The sequence below is a fragment of the Primulina eburnea genome, chromosome 1 (assembly GCF_022965805.1).
Source record: "Primulina eburnea isolate SZY01 chromosome 1, ASM2296580v1, whole genome shotgun sequence".
Lineage (NCBI taxonomy): Eukaryota > Viridiplantae > Streptophyta > Magnoliopsida > Lamiales > Gesneriaceae > Primulina > Primulina eburnea.
In genome coordinates this window covers 49,601,517-49,618,019 of record NC_133101.1, presented here as the reverse complement: position 1 = coordinate 49,618,019, position 16,503 = coordinate 49,601,517, and positions in this window count along the sequence as shown.

The window sequence follows — 16,503 nt, the reverse complement described above, 5'->3', positions numbered from 1 at the left end:
GGCTGAAGCTTTTATGAACTCAGCTCTGCATAAAAGAAAAACTGCTATGGAAGATGAAGTCTTCCACAAAATCCTTCGACACTGAGAGGATCTTCAAGGACTCCAGTTTCTCCAGGAGTGTGGAATGGCTACCACCACCAAATTGGTGGCAAAACTGAAGAAATATCAGGAACGCTTGTACGTGGCTGAACTGGTGGCAAAACTGAAGAAATATCAGGAACGCTTGTACGTTGCTGATACGGTGGACATCTTCGAAGATGAACATGTCTACCAACTAATGCTCCAAAAGGAAAGGAAGATCCTAGAGCGTATAGCTGACTCACATAGCTTCCTTAAGACTTCCACTGGAGATTTAACCCGTTGGTTGACCAAGTGGAGGTCTTTTACTGAAGAAGAATTTTTCGATGTACTCTGTGCTAATTTCTTTAAATAAATAAAATGTTTATGTCGTTTATCTTTGTCTTTTATTTTCCTGCAAGAGTTAATCTAATCAGTTGATAAGTAAATCACGAACTGAAGATAATAACTGACAAAAGATTAACTGACATCAGTTGAAATTCAAATGGATAAAAGACGAACTGAATGAACAGTAAATGACAATAGAATAGGTAGATGACACAAATTAATTAACAACTGATATATCAACAGTAAAACTAATTAGGATAAATCAATTAATCCAAGTATATTGCAAAAGTGAGAAAACTTAGTCTCGGGCAATGGTTTGGTGAAGATGTCAGCTGCTTGCTGTTCAGTTGAGACATATTCCAGTCTGATGTCCTTCTTCAAGGCATGATCTCTGATGAAGTGATGCCTGACATCTATGTGCTTGGTCCTTGAGTGAAGAACTGGAATGTAGGTAATAGCAATCGTGCTTGTATTGTCACAGAATATGGGCGATTCTTTAGCGTCAACTCCATAATCTCTCAGTTGTTGCTGAATCCAAAGCAGTTGAGCACAGCAGCTTCCAGCAGCAAGGTATTCTGCTTCAGTTGTGGAAGTTGCTATGGATCTTTGCTTCTTGCTGAACCAAGAGATCAGTCTGTCTCTTAGAAACTGACATGATCCACTTGTACTTTTACGATCAAGCTTACATCCTGCATAATCTGCATCTGAATATCCAACTAAATTGAAAGAGGAGTCTTTAGAATACCATAACCCAACATTTTGTGTGCCTTTAAGATATTTTAATGAAACGCCTACTCATTTAAAATTGTGGAAATATTTTTTTTTATTTTTAAGGCTCGCTACTACAAAATAACATTTAGAATAATCATATTAATTTTTCCAATAAAAATGGAGCAGTTTTAGAAATAATCAACATCCTCCAAAAACCTACGTAAACATGAACTAGCAAAAATTGTTTTGCCACCAACATATAGAAATGTTCAACTCCTCTCAAAAACTCATAAATAAATGTGCGGAAAGTCATAGGTCCTCGGGTCGATGTCGCCCACCAGGTCCGCTGACTCAGAGTCCAGCACCTCCAGTCTCCTCGCCATCGAACTCACCTGCATCACACACGCCTAGTGAGTCTAAAGACTCAACACACATGTACCGTTAATAACAAGTACATATACATAGCACACAACAGTGAAAAATATCATACTCAACATATCTTTCATGAACTTAAAAGCATAACGTAAACGTGTCGTATAAAATCATGTCGTGTCAACTCAAGTCACCTCATACCATCATATACGTGTCAAAATAGCTCATCGTGTCATCATAAACTTAAACATTTTCTTGTAATTGAATTCAGTTCATTAGTTGTGACTTTCGTATCAGCTCTATCGATGGATCCATCTATAAAACCGTGGTACCCGGCGGCAGGGGACATCAGCGACAGCATTACCCGCCCACTGAGCCTGAGCCTCAGCTCATCATATCTCATGTCATCGTATTCATATACACCGTCAGTCACAACCAAATCCCATCCTTCAAAATTAACATCATAATCATCACTTAATAAAATTGTGCATAAACGTAACTTTTTCCTTAAAACCAGGCATGCAACGTTTTTATCATAATTGCGTAAAAATCATAAACATGATGCATAAACATTTAAAATATCATGAATTTGTGCTCAGGACGCTGTCAGGACCAAAATCTCACCCCGGGTGTAAAATTAGCATTTTGCCCCTGGAAACCCAAAAATTATCATTTCACCCCTGGACCTCTAAAATTTACCCGAAGCTTATCAAAATCCTTAAAATATCCCAAAACATTTATAAAATTATTCCTAGACGTAAACTCGAACCAAATATCATAGCCTATCTAATTCGTTTTAAAACTCGGATCGAAGTTCCGGTTTTTAATCCGAATCAATCCAAAAATGTGCTCAAATCTTCTACAACTATAACCATATTTTAAAACACTAACTAGGTCATAAAACAACATCATTAGGCTCGCCAAATCCACGGCCAAAATTCTAGAACATGCCAAACTCTCGGTCCCATCATAACCCACCACCTCATGTACACATTCTACTCAAAAACTCGCGCCTCAAACCATGATTGTCGTTCCAGCCTTGAACCATCCCATCTTATACCACACTAAGACCCTACTGTACACGCTGAAACCACGGCTACCTCCCATGCAAAACTACACTAACAGAACTGCTAACTAGCACTTGCCAAGACCCTACCCGAGCTTTCCTCTCGATGGTGTGCAGCTGGTGCTTCAGGTGATTCCAGCGGTGGTTGGGCTTCCCTGAGTCATGACTCAGACCCACCGGGGTCTGGTCCAAGCCCTGGTTCAGGCCCTGCACCGATCGTTCCAACCCAAGCGAGCCACAGCCCCAACGAGCAACGTCCCAAAACTCTCGACGTAGGCACTTCCAGCGACCCCGATCTACAATGCTCCCAAAAACTCTAAGTGAAACCCATATCAGAACCTTAACAGCTCGTACCAGCAACCCCTTGCACAGATCATCAAACCGTGAGTGGTTAAATGATAATAGAATACACGACAAGAGAAAAAAAAAGAAAAACCGAACGAGCTTCCATGTTGTACACTGGATCGAGCATCCCTTATTAAATTAAAACACATATCAGTAATATTTAACATGCGTGATGCAGAAATAATGAAACAAAACGTGCCTTATTATGAATAATCTGGATAAACAATCGAGGAATCACGGCCGAAGTGGTAAGTTTCTTGTTTGAAGTTGAAAATGGAGTCACCGAATTCTTGCAGCAGTAGAATCACGCATGTAAATGTGAGTGGAGGGGGTAGCCGATTCCTTCAGCTGCTAAGATGATGAAATCGAGGGGTGTGTGTGTTGAAATAAATAGTTGAATATCGGTCATGGGGGTTACGGGAGATAAAAGGATTGAATAGAGTTAAATGCCATACTAATTAAAAGATTAATGGGCTCTAATCTTCCTAATTAAAGGTTTATAATAATATTAAAGTCTAATGAGTTTAAAAGTTGGCTCGTTAAATTCAAATATATTTCTGAAAATATTTTGTGTTGGAAAGTTCTTTTAAAATAATAGCCGAAACCTCGAAACGTCTCCCGATTCGATAAAATTCGCGTACCGTTTAAAAAATAAAAATTATGCGGGTAAAATACCCAAAAATTCCCATTTTTTGACAAATACTCTAAGAATGTTTTATATTAATTTATAAAAATAACTCGTGTAAAAAAATTATTTCCTGAAAATTCTCCGGTTTCCGATTCTCGTTCGAATGTGAAATGCACTTAGAAACCCTAATGCGTGAACTTTTAAAATTTCATGAATTAAATACTATCATGCATGAATTATACATAAAATGCGTAAAAATAATTAAACATAAATTAAAAATAAAATCCTAGATTGCATGCAGTCAGGTTACGCGAATTAAATTACTCGACCTTACATTTAAAATACGTTTAGCAGCTGAAAAATGTGATTGCTTAGGGTTTGCTTGAAATCTACACACATACAGACAAAAAATACAATATCAGGACGACTAGCAGTTGGGTACAATAATGAACCTATTAACCCTCTGTAAAGTCTCACCTCAACTGATATTCTCCCTTGATCAGTGTCCAGTTTTACTGATGCGCTCATGGGAATACTTGCAGCTGAACACGATTCCATGCCAAATTTCTTCAACAACTCCTTCGTGTCTTTAGTTTGACTTATAAAAGTGTCTGTCTCCAGTTGCTTCACTTGCAGTCCAAGAAAGAATGTCAGTTCACCCATCATGCTCATTTCAAATTTATCTTGCATCAACTTAGCAAATTTCTCGCATAATTTGGAGTTAGTTGACCCAAAATGATGTCATCAACATAAATTTGAACAAGTAAAATATGATCATTCTTTGAAAATTTAAACAATGTCTTATCAACTGATCCAACAAAAAATCATGATCAGTTAAAATTTTGAAAGAGTTTCATACCAAGCTCTTGGAGCTTGTTTAAGACCATATAAGACTTTGTTCAAATGGTAGACATGATCAGGAAAATGATGATTGATAAAACCTGGAGGTTGTTCAACATAGACTTCTTCTTGCAATTGACCATTCAGGAATGCACTCTTTACATCCATCTGGTAGACTTTGAATTTCTTGAATGATGCATAGGCAAGGAATTTTCTGATAGCTTCCAGTCTTGCAACTGGTGCATATGTTTCATCATAATCAATTCCTTCTTCTTGCATATATCATTGTACTACCAGTCTCGCCTTTTTGCGCACAACTGAACCATCTTCGTTCAGTTTATTCCTGTACACCCATTTTGTACCTATAACAGTTTTAGAAACTGGTCTTGGAACTAGGTTCCAGACATTGTTATGGGTAAACTGATTCAGCTACTCTTGCATTGCATTTCTCCAGTTTGGATCAGCAAGAGCACATCAGTTTTCTTCGATTCTAATTGCTATACAAAAGCTGAATGAATAAATAAATTGAGCACTTGATTTCTTGTTCTTAACGGGTCTGATGGATTACCTATCACCAATTCTGGAGGATGTGATTTCTTCCATCTGAGTTCAGCGTTTGTTGCTTCTGTATCAACAATTTCTTCAATAGGCAAATGAATGTTTTCAGTTTCAATCACTGCATCAGTTGGTAATTGAATATTCTCAATAGGCTCCTCCAACTGATTATCAGGAACATCTTCCTGTTCAACTAGGAGATCTAACACTTCTGGTTCAAGTTTTTGGAGATTATCTCGATTGATATGATTCTATTTTTCATTATCATCTTCCAAACTGATATCTGTAAATCGATCAAATAGCTCACCTGGATCAGTTGGCTTATCAATTAGTACAGTTTCATCAAAAACAACATATATAGACTCTTCAACATTTAGTGTGCTCTTGTGAAATACTCTATAAGCTTTGCTAACTGACGAATATCCCAGAAATATTCCCTCTTCATATTTAGCATCAAAGGCTTTTAAATGATTTTTGACATTGTCAAGAATAAAACATCTGCAGCCGAATATTTTGAAGTAAGAAACCACATTTTTTCGTCAATGCCCTATCTCATAAGGTGTTTTCAAATGATTTTTATTAATCATCGATCTGTTTTCAGTATAACACACAATGTTTACTACCTCTGCCCAAAACCTTTGAGAAATGCCAGAATCAACAAGCATTGTTCTAGAAGCTTCTTTAAGAGTTCGATTTCTCCTCTCAGCTACACCATTTTGCCGAGGAGTTCTAGCTGCTGAGAGCTCATGCCTAATTCCAGTATTTTCTAAAAAATTTGAAAGATTTTGATTGATGAATTCAGTTCCTCGATCGGATCTGATTCTATAAATTTCAACTGATTTCTCATTTAATAGTATTTTGAAAAGCTTGATCAGTTGTGCAGCAGTTTGGTATTTGGATTTGAGAAAAATAACCCAAGTAAGTCTTGAAAAATCATCTACAACCACCAAGATGTATTCATTCCCCCTAAGCTAATGACTGATATTGGACCAAATAAATCCATATGTAACAGCTCTAAGCATCGAGAAGAAGTTTACGGCCCTTGTTTTTAAAAGAAGATTTAACTTGTTTACCAAACTGACATGCTGAGAAAATTTTATCTTTGGCAAAATCCATTTTGGGCGAACCAATGACAAGATCATGATTACTCAGAAATGCAATAGATTTAAAGTTCAGGTGGTTTGATATCTTATGCCACAACCAGTTTTTAGAAGATTTTGAAGCAATGAAACATACTGGTGCATAAGGTTGATCATTCCAACTGACTTTGTAAATGTTTCCACACCGTTTGTTGGTTAGTATGACCTCATCAGTTTCATCTTTGACTGAACAAGAATGTTTGTCAAACTGAACTGATAAATTCATTATCACATAACTGACTGATGCTAATTAGATTATACTTGAGATTCTCAACTAATAAAACATCATTAATGATAAAGTTACCATGGATAAACCTACCCTTATCCACAATTTTATCTTTGGAATTATCTCCAAAACTGATGTTTGGTCCAGTGTACTTGATTAGTTGAGATAACAAGTTTGCATCTCCTGTCATGTGTCGTGAGCATCCACTATCCAAGTACCAGATAGATTCCTTTGCTTGTACCTATTACCTGCAATCACACACAAGATATAATTTTGGTACCCTTTTCTATTTGGGTTCAAAACTGATTAGTCCTTTAGGAACCCAGACTTGGATTAGTCTGACTGACTGTCTAGTTGCTGTATTCCAGATGGTCTTTCTCGATTTGTGTGCGCTTGGTGTGTAGTGTGCAGATGAGACAACATGTGATTTAGCTTTGTTCAACTGATTGTTCAGCCGATATCTTTTCTGAACTGGCTTGTTGTTATAGTAATTGGAGTAGCCATTTGAATAATTCTTGCTGAATCTTTTTGACGACTGATTGTGTGAGTAGGTTAAAACTTTTGGGCTATAACCAATACCATATCTTCTAGCTCGTACTTTCAGTAAGTTGTTCAACCAGTTTACTTGGCTCAGTTTGTTCTTGTACCACAACTGATTTGACAAAGTGAATGTATTTCCCTCTATCCAAATTCAGTTTTGGTCGAGTATCACAGGAAGACATTTCATCTTGGTTACTGAACACTAAACCAGTTTTATCAGTAACTGTTTCTGTTGGTTATGTATTTCAGTTAATGCAACGGATGATTTGTTCCAAGCCTGAATAAGCTCAGTTTGCTTTGAATTTTCAAACATCAACTTCTGAATCATTGATTGATTTTTGATTCTTTCATCATTGAGCTCAGCAATTTCTCCTTTTATGCTCAACACATCAACTGATACATCAGTTTTAGTTTTATTGTCTATGAGATCATTTTGCTTTGCTCTGGCCTTTTCAAAAGATAAGGCAAGCTTGTGGTACTCGTTAACCATATCATGAAGAGTTTAAATGAGTTCTTCTCTAGTGAAATCAGTAGAGGTGAAGTCAAATACCTGTTGACTGCTTGACTCCACTTCTGTATCACCAGCCATTAGACACTTCACTTCCTCTTCACCATCACTGAAATTGTATGAGGCGTCTGGCTCTGACTCTTCGTTGTCAGTTTCTGCCCATTTTGATTTACTTTCTTCAGCTAAGAGCACCTCATGCTTCTTCCTGAAATACTTCTTATCATCCTTGGGTCTCCTCTTGTGCTCATATGACTTCTTCTTTCTTTCAGTCGAGCCTTGACTTACCTTCTTAGGATTGGGACATTCCGCAATGAAGTGACCGGATTTTTCACAGTTGTAGCAAGCATTTGATTCCTCTTTAGAATTGCTTCTCTGATAATGCTTCTGGAAGTTCCCTTGACTTTTCCTTATGAACCTTCCAAATTTTTTGATGAACAATGACATAGCATCATTGCTTAGTTGATCAGCAACCTTCTCGACTGAAGCAGTTGGTTCTGTTCTAACAGCAGCTAAGGCAGTTGTGACTGCTGGAGTAGAAGGTTCTCCTTCTCGAGTTTGCAGCCAAACTCATAGGCCTTGAGATCAGCAAATAGGTCATGAAGCTCAACCTTGTTTATATCCTTGGACTCCCTCATTGCCATGGTCTTAACGTCCCACTCCTTGGGAAGACCTCTGATAACTCTTAAGGCAACTTCTTTGTTGGTATACACTTTTTCAAGTGCATTTAATTCATTGATGATACAGCTGACTCTTTCATCATAATCATGCATCGATTCTCCAGTTCTCATCTTGATATTATCAAACTTCTGAACAACAACATAAAGTTTATTCTCTTTGGTTTGTTCATTTCCTTCACAAAGCTGGATCAGCTTTTCCCAAATTTCTTCAGCTATCTTACACATTTGATCTTGCTGAAAGTTATTTTATCCAGCGTTTTGTACAGTATATCCTTTGCCACATTGTTCAAATTTTCTTTTCTTTTGTCCTCAGCAGTCCATTCATCTCTAGTCTTTTCAATTCTATGAGGTGCCTCATCGGTGATTGCAACTGATGTGTTGGCTTTCAGAATCTTCATTGGTCCGTCAGTGATGACGTACCACATAGCATCGTCTTTTGCAGCTAAGTGAGCCTACATCCTGATTTTCCAATCGTCGAAGTCTTCTCTGGAAAACATTGGGATCTTGTTGAAGGAAGACATGATGAATAGTTTGAGTAGAAATATTCTGAGACGAGATACAACTGCTCTGATACCACTTGAAAGGATCGGTTAGAAGGTGATAAGTGTTTAGAAGGGGGTTGAATAAACACTCACGGATTATATATATTTTTCGAATAATGGATTCAGTTTAGTGATAAACTGACACTCAGTATCTCGTCAGTCCATAACAATCAGTTTAACTGAAAAACAATTGCGGAAGTAAACTGACTGAAAGATAGAATAACAGATAGTAACTGAAATAAAATGCACACGATTTGTTTCTGGATGTTCGGAGAATATAATAACTCATACGTCACCCCTTCTATCACGAAGATAGGATTATCACTAATAGACTTTGATCGAATACAAACGTTGTACTGACCCACTTCAGTTTGTACTTAACACTGTCAAAATGAAACTCTTAGTTCACAATAACTTTTACAGTGCATGACTGATTATAACACAATTGAATGAATCTAACAAAGATTTCAAAGTGCTAACAAGCTCGTAAATATAGCCTTGATTGCTACTGATATATCTTATGAGAGTGAGCTCTTGATATTCGAATACAAGTGGTGATTTTAACAGAGTAACATCAAGCTTGAATAGAATAGAAGTTCGAGTTGTTTTTCTCAGCTGCCCTCTTCACCTATTTATAGGCTTCCCTCTCAATGGTGATATTAAATGATATTTGAATCCATATATCCGTTGATTGTCACATCAATATTCTCTGACATTCGTACACTACAATCTCTGAAATGCGGCGTTCCACTACTAGGTGCAGTCTGTTGTACTATTTGTCGGTTGACTAGTTTCAGTCTGTTGTACTAGTTGTCGGTTGTCGTTCTCAACTGATGATGTGTACAACTGAGAGATCATCTAAAAGATAGTTTGCTGGAAAACTCATAACTGATTGTTTCAACTGATCCATTCCCAACTGATCAGTCAGTTAGATTCTGCTTCAACTGATCAGTTCGACGTGGATAAGATTTAACTGGTACACATTAATCTTCAGCTAAATGAAACCGTTGTAATATTTTAGTTAGTTAAGCTCGTTTGCCTTAGATCAGTTGTTCCAATAAGTTGATGCTTAGTTCGTCAAATCATTGAAATTTAGTTTCCAACACTTACTCAAGTGGACGCTTATGTCAAGTCGCGTCTTTACTGGGGAACAATCATATGCATTAAAAAATTTCAATATAGTTTCAACATAGTGAGATTGAGAAAGGACGATTGCCTCTGATGTTCTAGAGATTGAGAAAGGGCGATTGTCTTTGAGGTGCTTGTAGGAATTTTTATGACCATTCCGCAATTTAAATGTAGTTTTATAATTTTTTGTCGGAATATTTTTTAAGATATGATTAACCGATAATATTGTTTCCCCTCACAAGTTTTGGAGTAAACCTGAACTTATCAACGTGGCCTTCATAATTTCTTCAAACATCGAGTTTTCCTTTCAACAATCCTATTGGATTGATGCGAGTATCAAACATGCTTTGATGTATAATGCCAAAGGATGAACAAAACATATCAAGTTGTTCTTTTTCATTAGCTTAACAAGTTGATTTTCAACTACTGTTTTATAGTTTTTGAATGTCTCAAGTGCTCCATCTTTACTTCTCAAAAGATATATGTTTAATATCTTATACAATCTTCAATAAATGTTAAATACTACTTCTTTTATCCTATAGTTTGCACAAACTTTAAGTCACCAATATGGTGTGAATAATTTTTAGGGGATTTGTACATCTTTAAATAGAATAAAAAGGGTTTTTGTTCATTTTCGCTTCGAGACATATCTTGCATTATGTGTTGGATCAATATAATATTTGGACAATAAAACTAAATTCATTAAACGTCGTGGATTATTAAATTTTACATGTCTGAAACGAACATGTCATAAATAAAAACACTCAAACAAGTAAATAAAATTGTTAGTTTTATTGTCATCAATCTCGCAATGAACTATTGTCACCTTCAACTTGAAGATGCTATTATCAAGATACTTATTACCAAAAAAAATGACTAATTTATTATACACAAATACAATCCTAAAACCACGTTTGAACAACGATGACCATGATACTAAATTCTTCCTTATTTTAGGAACATGATGCACATCAATGAGGGTCAATACTATTCCTGATGTCATTTTAACACCACAATTCCAATTCCCACAATGTCCGACGTATCAAAGTTTTCCATAAAAAGCTTTCTCTTAGAAATTAGACTGTATGAGGAGAACAACTCCTTGTCAGATCCAATATGATGAGTAGCATCTGTATCAACCCACTGTTCATTTGGGTTGTCCACCAGATTTGTTTCAAATACAACTGCAGTAAAATATAGCTCAGAAAAATCAAAAGTCAATGAAATTTCTTGAACCATTTTTGCTTGTTCCTTTCTTTTCTTTGGGTGTCTGCGGTATTTTTTGATCTAGGTCGGCTTTCCATAGTTGTACCAATTTTCTTTGCATCTCTTCTGCTTTTTTGTTGTTGATGTATATAAACGAACTTCTTATCTGTAACATATTGCTGGATTCCACGATGTTTACTTTTACAGACATTTTATTGGTTTTTCTCTCTATGTCATGGTCGTCCTCCTCAATCCTCAGTCTTACAATCAGGTCTTCGAGTCCCATTTCCTTGCTCTTATGCTTAGGTAATTTTCGGAATCCTTTCACAAAGGATGGAGTTTATCTATCAGTGTAACAACTTGAAATGAATCGCTTACTTTTCCCCTATGCATGAATCTAATTCAATAGTAATTGTATTTCTTGTATTTGGCTCAACACGGACTTGGATTCTACCGTTTTGAAATCCAGGAAGCGTCCCACTATGAACTTTTTAAGGCCAACATATTCCTCTTTGTACTTATTTTCAAGAATTTCCATAGTTCTTTTGCAGTTTTGACTTGACAATAAATATTGTATAATGTATTGTATAACCCATTAAAAATGTAGTTTTTGCATAGGAAACCACTTTGATTCCATCCATTCGTTGAACCCCCTTGAGAGGATCAACTTCTTCTTCGAGTATTGTGGGAGTATCCTCTTTCATAAACCTTGCTAGACTTAGATTTTTAAGATATGCCAAAATTTTTCTGTTGCAACTTTTTGAAGACTGCGCCATTTAACTTTCTAGTCTTTCTCTAGGGGTGTCAATCGTGTCGGGTGGGTCGGGTTTCGGGTCAACCCGCGAAATTTTTTTAATTTTTTTTAACCCGAACCCGAAGCAACCGGAAAAACCCCAACCCGAATACGAACCCGTCTAACCCGCCTAACCCGAATTCTATTTATTTTTTAAAAAAAATTAATGAAAAAAATTCAAAAAAATAATAATAATATTTTAATTTAAACACATAATAACAAAATTTTCGATTTAAATTTGAAAGTTTAATTCTAGAAAATTAAAATTATATTTACTAAATCAAATAGACAATTATTAAAAAATAAAAAATATACAAAATAAATATTAAATGATGAAAATTTATCATATAAATATACAATAAATTTTGTTCAAACATACTATAAATAAAAATATAGGTAATATTTCAAAAAAAAAAAAATCGGGGCAACCCATGACCCAACCCGAAACCCGTCTAAACTGGCACTAACCCAAACTCACCCAACCCGAACCCGAAAAACCCCAACCCGAACCTGATTTTTTTCGTGTTGGGTCGTGTCGGATTGATGGGCCGTGTTGCATTTTGACACCCATATCTTTCTCTTTGTAACGAACGTATGTTAAAATACTACTATTTTAATATTTACGGAAAAAATTAATTTTTTTATTAATTAATTTATTAAAAGTATAACTCTAAAAATAAAATAATGGTCACCACGCTACTAAAAATAAAATTAATATAAGATTTCATCATTTTAAATGCCACAACCATAAAAATCCAATTTAAAAACATCCATCATAATTTGAAAAAGTCTATAAAAATTCTCAACTTATTAGTAACCAAAACCAGTGCAATAAAATCAGATTAAATAGTTTCAAAATTTGCATAATAAAATCTCGTAAGCTACAAGGTCATCGGGTTTGCACTGCCAATGGCCCGAGCCTGCTCACTCACTGGTCACCACCTTTCGTCTCCTCAACAACATCATTTCCATTGATCAAGTCTAATGAGCAGGCTTGAACCAAACCTGAACCAAGCCCGAACCAAGCCCTAGGCTCAACACTTAGACATAACTTAAGACTTTGGTCCAGCTCGTTCCAGCGCATACGCACGCACAATACCTTAAACCACCAAAATTCGTGCCCCTAACCCTCGAACACACTAATGCGTGTAAAATTGTAACTCACGGCTCCAGGAACTCTTCCTTCCAACCAGACCCTAACCGACCCATACCAGGCTTACTCCGGGATACTAAGACCACGCCTAGACCCTATCCATGAGCTCTGGTCCAGCCTACCCTAAACCCGACCCTTCCAAATCCACGATCGTCCCTATGCACGACCATGTGCTTGTTTTGCTGTGCAGCTTCTCGACCCATCTCGGACCATTTATTAACATCTAAACACACCCTATAAAATAATCATATGCAGCATCAAGCCATAGGATCGTTCCAACGAAGATGACGATCAAAAAATCAAGAAAACAAAGGAGTTCATACATATTATATATCGAAAAGAATTTTAATTACATTTTAGCATATATATATATATATAATCAAACCAATTTGCTTTCATGCATAATTTGTATTACAATATACAATATGATCGATGAGTAAAAGAAAGTTATAGACATGCATTTGCGTTAAAAACACACGAATTATCAAAAATGAATGCAAGGAAGAACGGAGGCCGAACGAAGACGGTTTGATGCGTTTTATGTCTTGGAAAGAGACTAAATTTATCAAGTAATGTTGTGTGATAATCGCCCTATGTTGCTGCTAGGAGAAAAACCGAACACAACCAAGCCCTAGGTGAAAGATTTTTGGCCGAGAATATGTGTGAGTTTAGTGTATGTTCTTGGTGTGATGTGGCGGGAGTTGTGAAGCCTTTAGGATAGGACTATTCTTTATAAATAAAAATACTATTTGCTAGGTATTTAAGTTAATTAATCAAACATTTTAATTACTAATTAAACCCTCAAAGTTTTTACAATTTGTCAAAATTAAGAGTTCTTTAAATTTTAAATTTTAATCATAATTAAATATTACCTAATTAAATTAATTATACATAAAATAATTATTAAAATATTGTATTTTGAGTGGAAGTATTTAAATCTCTTATTTTTGAATTTTGCTAATTAAAATGTTTAATGTTTTATTTCACTTGATAAATTAAATTTAGCCATTAAATGCTAAAATTCGTAAATCCTTTAAAAGAGGGTTGTTACCCTGCACCCCTGTAACATGGGCGCCTGCACAGCTGGCGCTGTGCTGGCGCCCAGTTGGATGTGCATGACGTAACAACGTTTAGCGACGGTTTCCAAGATTCCGTCGCTAAACACCAATTTTTTTTTTAAAAAAAACTGACACATAGGCGGCCACTCACAATGGAAAGGGTGTTAAATAGGTGGTAAATCATGTGTTTGAAAAATCAAACACTGAAGCTGTTGGATATAAAATCCGGTTTCGGTTGGTGTCCTATAAATCTTTAACAGCCGATAGAAAAAGTAGATTTACAAATTTTACCGAACAATGAAACACCTTGCACATCTTGGAAATTTTGCATTCTGTTGTTTGATCTCAATTTATCTATAGTATAGATACAAAATCACTTTCATAAGAACACCCATAATGGGGTGTTAACACCCCTCTCTATTGTGAGTGGGCGTTGGTGTGGGGAGTTCAATTCTTTGAACGCCCTTTTTTTAAAAAAAAGTCGTCAATTAGCGACGGTTTAATACAAACCGTTGCTAGTAGCGACGGATTTGAGAAACCGTCGCTAGTGGCGACGGAGTAATAAAACCGTCGCTAAACGTGGCGCCCAGCTGGCTTAGGCGCCCATGTTACCCTGCACCCCTGGGGTGCAGGGTAACAACCCTCCCTTTAAAATACCTAATTTTTCGGCTAAAATAAAAATATAACTTTAAATTTTTAACACCTTAAACGTCTCCAGTCTCCTTTCTCGGTTCGGCATCGAATGTTCGTCTGAAAGATAAAACTTGAGAAAACATTGTAAATTGCATAAATAAATAAATATAATTACCTTTAAAATAATTTAACCCATAACATGCATTTCTTAGATTATTAATTAAATAAATATATTAACAATTATGCATGAGGTTTACGTGTAGTAGTGTTTGGGCACTATATTCTTTGTGCCGATAAGTGTTCGTTGTTGTAGACGATGAGGAAGCCATCTTCAAATTTTCTGAATATCTTCTTAAGCTTGTTGATAAATTTGTTTTATGAATATTTGAAGTCAATATAATGAGCATTAATGAAAAAGTCGATGCTACTGTTGAAAATTATGTCCTTAAAAAGATTTTGCTCCACTCTTGGTGGTTTCGGAATTTGAAAATATTATCCCAAATGCAACTTCAACTTGTGATAATAATATAATAAATCATAAGTTCCACGACTAGAAATGATATAAGCTCTCTTTGATTGAAGGAAGAAGAAATTTAATAACAATATGAGTTTGAGTTTTTGAGAATCTGAAAAAATGTTTAAAAATGATGTTGGATCCTCCTATTTGTGTTATGGAAAAAACTTGTGTGAGACGGTCTCACGGGTCGTATTTTGTAAGAATTATCTCTTATTTGTGTCATCCATGAAAAAATATTACTTTTTATGCTAAGAGTATTACTTTTTATTATGAATATCGGTAGGGACCCGTATCACAGATAAAGATTCGTGAGATCATCTCATAAAAGACCTACTCTTCTTTTATTTTTCTGCAGAGACATGTAGTTTCAACATATGAGGGTGTCTCTTAGTTCAAAATTCCGACAAAAACAGCAAAAGACACATTTGTTTGAATCGAATGCAAAAAACTTGAATATAGTTTACAACCATTCCTGAAACAAGACCTCCAGCTAGGGATGTAAACAAACCAAACTGTTCGCGAGCTATTCGGAGCTCGGCTCGATAAAAAGCTTGTTTGAGTTCGTTTGTTAATCATATCAAACCAAGCTCAAGCTCGATTTTGAGATCGACAACTTAATCAAACCAAGCTCAAGCCTAAGCGTATTAAGCTCGTGAGCTCACAAACATGTTCGTTAATAGGCTCGCGAGCTCGAACTCGACTCGTTTAGGTGGCTCGTCAGCTCGAGCTTGACTCATTTGTTGAGTTGACAAATAAAAATATTAGTACTAATAAAAATTAAACTTTTGTGTCTAATATAAAATTAGTTCATAGATATATTTAATTTTAACAAGCTCGAATCAAGCTCAAATTCGAGCTCAATTGTATGTTTTACGAGCTCGAAAACGAGCCGAACTCAAGTTAGGCTTGTTAAATATGATAAACGAGTTAAACCAAGCTCGAGCCCGGCTTGATTAACATGATAAACGAGCTTTTAACGAGTCGAACTCGAGCTTTTCACAAGCTTAGTAATTTCAAGACAAGTCGAATTCTAGTATGATGATTAAAGTTCGAATAAAGCTCGAGCTCTATCAATCTTAAACGAGCCAAACTCAAGCCAGATGATAAAAGCTCGAATGAAGCTCGAGCTCGAGCTTGAGCTTGAATTAATTTTAAACGAGCCAAGCTCAAGCCTGATACTGTTCGGTTTGGTTTGGATCATTTACATCCTTACCTCCAGCACCTAGGCGCGACTTTCGGGTGCCTCCAAGTGTGTCTGGGTGTGGAGCACTGGGGCGCCCTATGGTGGTACAGTGCAGCGGATCCAAACACCTTTCATTTTGCACAAACATTGAAGTGCTAATTTCAAATGAATTCAACCAAATAATTTTTCTTGCTGCATTTTATCAATAATGAAATTGTGGGATTATTAACAGAAACAAATCATATTTATTCGGATACTAAAAGAAATATTTATGTATG